Source organism: Palaemon carinicauda, chromosome 15, assembly GCF_036898095.1.
Source record: "Palaemon carinicauda isolate YSFRI2023 chromosome 15, ASM3689809v2, whole genome shotgun sequence".
In the NCBI taxonomy this organism is placed as follows: domain Eukaryota; kingdom Metazoa; phylum Arthropoda; class Malacostraca; order Decapoda; family Palaemonidae; genus Palaemon; species Palaemon carinicauda.
This window is the reverse complement of record NC_090739.1, coordinates 67,965,484-67,975,483: the sequence shown is the minus strand read 5'-3', so window position 1 is coordinate 67,975,483 and position 10,000 is coordinate 67,965,484.

Genomic DNA, 10,000 nt, shown 5'->3' with positions numbered 1-10,000 from the left:
ACATACACAAATGTACGTTTATCAATCTATCTATCTATCTATATATATATGTATGCATATATATATGTGTATATATATATACATATATATACATATATATAAATATATATATATATATATATATATATATATATATATATATATATATATATATATATATATATATATATATATATATATATATATATATATATATATATATATGTATATGTGTGTGTGTGTGTGTGTGTGTATATACGTAAGCACAGATTCACGCTCATACATACAAACATTTATATATACATACACACACATATATATATATATATATATATATATATATATATATATATATATATATATATATATGTGTGTGTGTGTGTATGTGTATGTATCCAAACATACAGATAGATAGATAGATAAATAGATAGATGGATTTTATTCCACGCATTAAAGAAAACAGATTACCATCCTGAGATGTTCATCCAGTTGTGTCGAGCACTGAACACTGTCGCCTAACGGTGGAATTTTGATTAACTCCTGTACCCGAGCCGATGAAAATATCTGCAAGTTTATTGAATAATACATTTATGGAACTGGAGCTTAAAGGTGTATCCATGACTGAAAGATGAATGCTCTTAACTTTCTTCTCGTCACCTGATGTTTTCTCAAATTAAACCTTGAACTTATTTACAGTAGAGATTTCAATCAGGATTAAACAAGAAGTGATGGAGTATTTGAAAGAATATTCGAATTATTCTGAAATGGAATTTCTTCCTTTGATTGAAGTTTTTATATTTTCTTATGAATGAAATCCGGTCTAAATCAAAATAAAAAGCTTATGAAAAATGAATGGAGATGGAAAGTGTAACTTAATCTCAGACGAAAATTAGGAAATTGTCTTCTTGAAGAGAACTTGTGGGAAATACGGAAGACAATATTGAATATACTATTCCGATCCATTTTGCAGAGAGGAAGAGAAAATATTAAGTAATGTAATTTGAGATTTATTACCTAGCCAAGATATACAAGCGGGTCCTCCAATAAACGTTAGAAATAATTTATAAAGACATAAAGGATTGCTAAGGTCACCTTATATAAAGAGAATGTAGTACAGTAACGTTTCATGGTTTGTTGATGTGATAGATCTACTTTGATTTTAGTATTTTGACGATATAAAACGAGAATATGTAACATCAGCGAGAACACTACAATATTTCTACAGCGTTGCCCTTGTTAATATGTATCACATACAAATTCTTGTGCAGGGATTAATTGAAACAATTTCAGTATCTATCCATGCAAATAGTATTCAGTGATTCTACGTGTTAAGCTTAATATTTGTATGTGTTACATAGTGCTTTAGCCTAAGGCATTTAGTATTCTCTAGTGTCATGGTAGCTTGATATAAATATATATTTCAAGAGAGAGAGAGAGAGAGAGAGAGAGAGAGAGAGAGAGAGAGAGAGAGAGAGAGGTAGAGAGAGAGAGAGAGAGAGAGAGTTGAGGATTTATGAAAATATAGTACGAATCGAGACATAATAAAACAAAAATAATGGCAATATAATTAAAGATCAAATTTGAATACAAATCACTAACCAAAAAATACGTGGCTAATTTTACATGTCTACAAGAAAATTTAACAAGACGACTTTACTCTCTCTCTCTCTCTCTCTCTCTCTCTCTCTCTCTCTCTCTCTCTCTCTCTCTCTCTGATTACGATTTAGCAATCCCAGTTGCTTCTCCCATAACAGCCACATCAGCAGAAAAGTCAAGGGCGTCCGGGACGCTGAAGCTGAAGTTCACGATTGAATTCCCTTTGATGGCAAAATCTTGTAAATAGTTTCGGCGGATGTGCCACACTCGGGATCTCGATTAAGCTTGATCTTGTTACTGACGCTTGTTACGAAGCCGTTGCTGAGACTCGGAATTTCCTTTGATTGGAATTTTGGTTTAGTTCTTGGAAATATTTGAGATTTAACTAAAAAGAAATTATCTGGATGTCATGAATTTAATAAAGATTCGTTTTGAATATACTTGAATAAATGATATCTAAGCTTTTATTAATTTCTCTCATCGGAAATGAAAATTTAATAATCGTTTCTCACTGAAGTTTTTGTTTATTTCTTAGAAATATTTTAGATTTAACTAAAAAGATCTGGATGTTATGAAAATATGAATGATTCGTTTGGAATACATATATGAATGGTAATTATTTAAGCCTTTATTAATTTGTCTTAAAGGAAAATGAAAATTAAATGTTTGTTTCTCACTGAAGTTTTGGTTGTTCTTGGAAATATTTTAAATTTAACGAATGAAATCTGGTTGTTATGAAAACACGAATGATTTGTTTTGAAAAGATACCTGAATGATGGTTATCGTAGCTTTTATTACTTTGCCCAACGGAAAATTAAAATGAAAGGATTGTTTCCCCCTGAAGATTTGATTTAGTTCTTCTAAACATTTTAGATTGAAATGATTGTTTCTCAATGAGTTGAACTTCGAACTTTTATTTCATATTTCTATCACTCTAACATTTTGATTTTTATTTGTGACTGTCTCAATATCTTATTAGTTCTGTGTTTTTCTGTTAAGTGTTTTCCTGTAAAGACTTTTTTTTTTTATCTCTGATCATAGATCTTTGCATTTCTGTACATATTCTCTTTTCATATAAGAGAAACACCCTTTACAGTTTTTGGTTAATTATTGTAAAATTAAGTTCTCATCTAACCATAAACGTTTTGATATATTCTATAGCAGTCTGTTTTATTTTCATAATTACATACTTTACTTCTCTCATCTTTACATTCTCTTCTTTCTCAATCAGAAGTTTTTGTTTTGTAATGGAGATGTGCTCACTTCAAAATGCTTTTTGTTTTCCCACTTCAATTTATTCTCTGTGTTTTGCATCTTTAGTTTTCTTTTTATTCCTTTCTCATCTTTCCTATTACTTAAATAGATTTATAATTACATTACGTAATACTTTGCAATAATAGGGCATTATCGCTATCTTTTATGTCAGTGATTAAGTAGAATATAAATAACGTTGTCAAAAACGTTTTGTGGAATGGTTCAGGAAAACCTGAACAAGCCATTTAAGCCAAAAGTATTTAGCATAAAAGCATGAGAGAATCACCTGGCGAAGTATCCTTTTTGGAATCTTATGGCACCGCCAGACTTCTTTACTTATAACAAGTGTCTGACCACACAAGGAACTCTAAAAAGATCTGAATATCCAAGTAACTAGAAACAACTGATGTAAAAGATAATGTTTCTGATTTCTAATAATAATATAAATGGGTTCAATGTTTCAGGTGAGTTTAGAAATTATTCGTTAGGATGCGTTTTAAATTGGCTTCCATATTTCCGGGTTAGGAATCGTCAATAACAAAATATTCCAATATATATATATATATATATATATATATATATATATATATATATATATATACATATATATATATATATATATATATATATATATATATATATATATATTCTTTTACTTCAATATTTAATGATCTATTCTCAATTTATTTCCTTAGTGGAAAATTGCCTTCTACAAAAAGTATGATATAATTTTCTAATTTTGAATTGAAGTTTCGTCTTGATTTCTTTGCTAATAACTAATAGCAATTCATTATCACGCATATGTATTTTCCCATCACTTATTTTCTAATTTTGTATAAGTTTTTTCTTTGCGTACACATTTAATATTTAGTATTATGTCATTTCCTCATCATCTCCAGGGTGTTTAAGATTTTCGTGGAATGGGCAACTTCTGCGATTTCACAACAGAATTTATAGTTTGTGCTGTTAAGTGAAAGATTTTATTGTGACTAATCGCTGTTCGCACAAGACATCTCTAATGTCTCCTGCCCCTACTTATTAGTCTTCTTCATTCCATGAAATATAAGCGACAAGGAAGGATAGAAATCCTTCGTAGAGGCAACGTGAATTAAAAGAAGATCAGCAAACAGTTGAAAGTCCTTTAAAAATACAGATCGTAACTTGGCTCAAAATATTCTGTTAATTATTGTGAAATGTCTCGAAAGACCACACTCCAATTAAGGGCTGCTGAAAAATGAGAACCAGTAATGGTGATATATTTTTCAAGCTGTAGAAAAAGAAAAAAAAAATCATGAAAAATGGGCAAGGTAAAAACTCCGGAAAGAAAGGTCGGGTGTAAATACAGCCTTGGTGAAAAAATTAATACATTTGTTATTGTCAAAATTGTTCAACATTGATTATTGCCTTGTTGTCCATGAGGTCAAGAGGTCTGGGATATGGCGAGGGGGAGAGAGGTTGGGGTTTGACTCTGAGGAAGAACTAAGAAAAGCTAAAATAGTGAAGAAAAGATGGAAGTAGGATAGAGTGTAGTAAAATACAAGAAATAGTATAAAAGACAAGAGTAAACAAAAGCTCAGGAAATATGTTTATATTATGTGACGATCATTAGAAAAAAATATAGGAGCCACATTTTGGTTGACCTGTTCATTAGAATCGAAAATATGTCTTCATAATGAGAGAGAGAGAGAGAGAGAGAGAGAGAGAGAGAGAGAGAGAGAGAGAGAGAGAGAGAGAGAGAGAGAGAGAGATGGCGTTCATAATTGAATCTTGTAAGAAGCAGCAACTACAAATCTGTCTTTCTTTCTCCTTTTTACTTCTATTTTTTAGCGTTTAGGCTTGATTACATTTATATTCCTTGATTAATATTTAGTAGAATAATATTCATCTTTAATTTTATGTCTAATCAGTCAGAAATTCTATGATGTCTTATTCGTAATCCTATGCATCTGAACCTTTCTATTTCCTATAGCAATATTACTTAAAACCTTCATCTTTTTATAAACGGCCATTAAAAGAAATAAAAGGGTCTTTGAAGACTGTAAAAATCCGAGAAAACTGAATAATCTAACCTCTAAAGGAAGGAACCTTCGCATCAAAAGCTGCATTCCTATATCTCCCAAAATCTAATCGTCTGTTGCTTTTCACTAAATTTATCTTGGAGGATTTTTTTTTCTTTTGAAATTCTACAAAACATCTTGCTTAACTCTGTATTATTATTATTATTATTATTATTATTATTATTATTATTATTATTATTATTATTATTATTATTATTATTATTATTAATATTATTATTATTATTATTATTACTAACTAAACTAAAACCCTATTTGGGAAAGCTAGATGCAACTAGCTCCGACATGGAAAAATAGCCCAGCGGAGAAAGAAAATAAGGAAATAGATAAATGATACGAGAAATAATGAAAAATTAAAATCAATTATTTTAAAAACAGTAAAAACATCAAAACAGATATTTCGTATATAACTATAAAATGACTTATGTCAGCATGTTCAACATAAAAAGAAATAAACCATTGAAAAGAACCCAAAATTTAATCAATTTAGTGGAGATAATAAAAGCAATAAAATAAAGTAATGGGAATAAAAGTAACTAAAAGAGTAATAAATATTTCAACTAGACTCTAAAGTATTCAAAATGAAATCAACTCTAAGTTGCATCAAAGAAGGTTAATGTAATATAATATTCAATCTCAAATTCTTCTTCTTCTTCTTCTTCTTCTTCTTCTTCTTATTATTATTATTATTATTACTAGCTAAGCTACAACCCTAATTGGAAAAGCAGGATGCTATAAGCCCAGAGGCTCCAACAGGGAAAATAGCCCAGTGAGGAAAGGAAAAAAATGAAATAGAATATTCTAAGAGGAGTAACAACATTAAAATAAACATCTCCTATATAAACTATATAAACTTGAACAAAATGTAACCAATTCCTGGTCTCATCTTGTTATTTCTTTTATGGATCTCTACATTTGTCTTACATAGCCCTAACTGGTAACAGATGTTTGTTCATTGTCCGCTTTGTATTGTTACACAAAAGAGAGGAAAACCAAATGGGCTCATACATCTTCCTGTCTACATTTATTTGCCCGGCTACCTTGGGAAAGGTGGCGGGAAAATGTATTACCCTTTCTTGTATATACAATACATTTTTTTCTTACAATGTATGACCCCTCCTCGCAAAGGGAAGGAAATTCAAGGGTCTAACAGGAGGTTATTTTCACCAAAGGGAGCAAAGAGATGTTATTATTATTATTATTATCATTATTATTATTATTAGTTATAAGCCCAACGGCTCCAACCGGGAAAAATAGCCCAGTGAGGAGAGGAAACAAAGCAATAAAAAACTACAAGAGAGGTAATGAACAATGGAAATAAAATATTTTAGGAACAGTAACAACATTAAAATATATATTTCATATATAAACTTCAAAAACTTCAAAAAACGAGAAGAGAAATAAGATAGAATAGCTTGCTAGAGTGTATCCTTAATTAAGAGAGCTGTTTCTGTTTTCTGATCTTATTAGCATTCATATTTGTGTATAATAAAGAAATTTCCTATATATATATATATGTATGTATAATCACAAGCTATTTTACTTTTCAACCACTGAGTCTGTTGTCAACAACGCGATATGTTTTTCGCTAGCATTTGGCAACATCCGATGGCAATAACATTTATGCTTTATTGCTGTTCTTTTGACTAGTAATATTCTCAAGTTCAGTATCATAAAGGAAAAATTATAATTATCATCTTGTAAGTACTAATTCTTCTTTACTTTAAAATCGTCCTCCATTTTGATTTTTCAGTTCTAATTATTTTACGTTCTCACCGATTTGTTTTAGTACTTTCGCAAGTTCGGTGTTTGATAAAAAATATTGCCTTTCAGGTGTTAAAATGTAATGGATATTTTGTTTGGGTGTATATCTCTCCTGTCATGGCTGCTCTGAAATGACTTCTTGTCGACGAGGGCAGTTGATTCCAAAATTTGTTCTATCAATAAAAATGCACAATTTACTTCGAATGAAAATTATCTTTTATGGCCATGATCTCACTGTATATGCTATTTATTCCAAATGGTTACATGTTTTATTTTCGAGGAATCATACAAAGTATTAAGAAACAGTATAATTTAGTATAATTGAGTAAAAAGTCCTTTTAGGTTCTAAGTAGGTTGTATCTAATATTACGTTTAATTGACTAAAATAAAAAAAGAGAAGCGTTCAAAATATACCATACTCTATACAACAAAAGTCTCAGCAAATCAGTTATGGAACTTGATACCTTTGAGGTTAGTAAAGACTGAAAATGGTATTAATGAAGATTAAATCAACACAGATGAATTTGTATTAAAAATTACATTCAAGACCTTAAACAGGTGCTTAGAACCAAACCTGTTTTCACTATTGAGTTTATATTTTTTTTTTTTGTAAAATAATAACTTAAATTTCATTGTGAAGTACGAAAAATAGCCCTATTTTGATAAAAATGCTCTTCACTATATATAATTAGCTTTTAAAATTCAAGATAAAGTGTCAACTCATTTTAATAAATTTTAAAGTAATGGTATATGCAAATTTTTGTATATAGAATCAGAATATGAAGATATACAGTATATCTGGTTTATCAACGTGAATTACTTAATATCCACTGTTTGTAATAAAATAATTCTTGCTACACATAATTAACGTTTAAAATTAAAGATAAGATTGTCAACCCCTTTTAATAAATTCTAAAGCAATGGGATGAAAATTTCCAATCGTAAAAACTAAATCAGATTATGCCGACATATATTTGATTTATCAAAGCAAATAGCTTAATATCCACTTTGCTTTTTCCTTATTGATCTCTCGTCGTGCAGATGCTTCTGATTTTCCAGAATCAGAAATCAATGTCCTCAGGTTTCCACTTCTCATTAGCACATGTAACATGAGACGAGCGAAAACAGGCAATAACTGGCAAGAGAGAAAAAAAGAATAAGTTGGTTTGATCTGGCGTAGGTTGCTTTCTTGTGTTTTCGGGAAGCCTTGTAAACTTTATAAATGCCATTTGAGCAAAAATCTGTCAGTATTTATTGTCGTCTGGAAGCAGTTTAAACGTTATAGATACTGTCTAGAAAGTGTGTGAAATTAGAAAGTCGCTAATTACTCAAAATCTAGAGAAACATCATATGATGCGGTTATAGGGATTTACGTAATATACGACTTTAAATGTCAACATAGGTAAAATAAAACTAAAAAATTTAGAATTTTAACCTGAAGTGAAATATAGGACACTGAAAATAAACTTCGATTTCATATTATCACAGTATATGATATGAATTTCGTATGCACATGCTCACACACATATATGTATATATACAGGCTCATATATATATATATATATATATATATATTATATATATATATATATATATATATATATATATATATATATATAAGCTTTTTACTACTAATCCTTAACAATAAGGGTATATATTATTATTGTTAAAAAGAGTGATATTTACCAAATCAATGGGTCAAGCTCGACTTTTACAGAGCTGGCTCGAATAAATTCGCCAAGGAAAAATATATACAACTAGCAGGTACAACTCGGGTCGTCCCTCGTTTATGTCGCTCACTATCACGCCGTTCACTGTAATGTTGCTACATTTAACAGCATATTTAAGAAGCCTATATGATAGCTGTGTCTCCGCAATTGTAGATATTACCATGAAATTTGGCACGAACAGAAAAACTATGTTTCACATCATTCCCTGAAATTTTTATTTGGATATGTGAATTATTCTAGGAACAATTTACTCCACCGCCAAAAATAACCAGTCAACCCATACCGAAATAAACGTTTGCTTTGACTTTTCTATGGCAGATATCAACATGAAAATTGATATTGATAAAGTAAATATCCATCCCATAAATCCCTGAAAATTTCATTTATATATATAAAGTATTCTACGAGTAAGTATTAATACAAAAATTAGTATGAACACCCATCAAACCCTGTGAAAATCATTTGGATATCTGTAAAACTCTAGGAGTAGTTTGCTCCTCCTCACTGATTTTTTAGCTAAAAGTAACAGACATCGCATGTCTATCGCAGGTATGAACATGAAAATTTTCAGAAACAAAGCTTTTATATATATATATATATCTAAATAGTCCCTTAAAATGTCATTCGAATGTATTTATTGGTATAGAAGTTAGTGATCCCGACGCCGAAAATATCAGCTACTCCCCTCCACAACCCCACCCCCGCTCCGGAGTCTATAGTTAGGGAATGACTCGGCTTCGGGTTGGGTGAGATATCTTAAAAAAAAAAAAAGAAAAAATATAAATAAAAAAGAAACGTAGAGTAAAAATAGGAAAGAAAAATAAATTAGAAAATAAAAAAAATTTGAATTTTAAATCTTATCTATAAAACTCAAGTTTCTTAAAAACTTTAAAATCATCAAAACAGAAAAACTCCTAGAATCGGATGAAATATCTGCCAAACGTTTTTATTTACCAAGACGTAAATATTTCTATCTTCTAAATACATTGCTACACTCACTGCACTTGGGAAATGCTTCATGAGGTGTGCACATTAAAAATATAAAAATGTAAAAATAAAAAAAATAAAAAACATGAATATAAAAATCTAAAAGCTTTTTTGAACATACTCACGTAAGTTTACATTGAGGACACTAACCCACTATAAGCTGTGGAGAGAAATGTAATTCCAATTCGACTCACTTATATAGATATCTGTCAAATTCAAATTCATTTCTCAGGAAATGTAATTTCAGAATAAATTTTCTATTTATCCTGTAGAGAAAAAAAACCGGACAGGAGAATATCAGCATTTCATTATGTTTCTAAATACCAACTAAATTATGATAACTCTTGATTATGTCTTTATTAATATCTCAAATGTATATTGGTTATTGAAGTAAAATTCTTTGTCATAGATGAAATAATAGAAATACTTTATATACAACTTTGATACTCTGAGGTGAATTTCTTGCGACTGAAAATCTTTTTTGTGCTTTCAAGTTATTCTAATATTGAAATCTAAAACAAGGAACATAAAATATTTTATCAAAAAATAAAAATGAATGTAAACTGAATGCATGGGATATATGAGATATGTTTTATATTCCTTAGTAACTCCGTA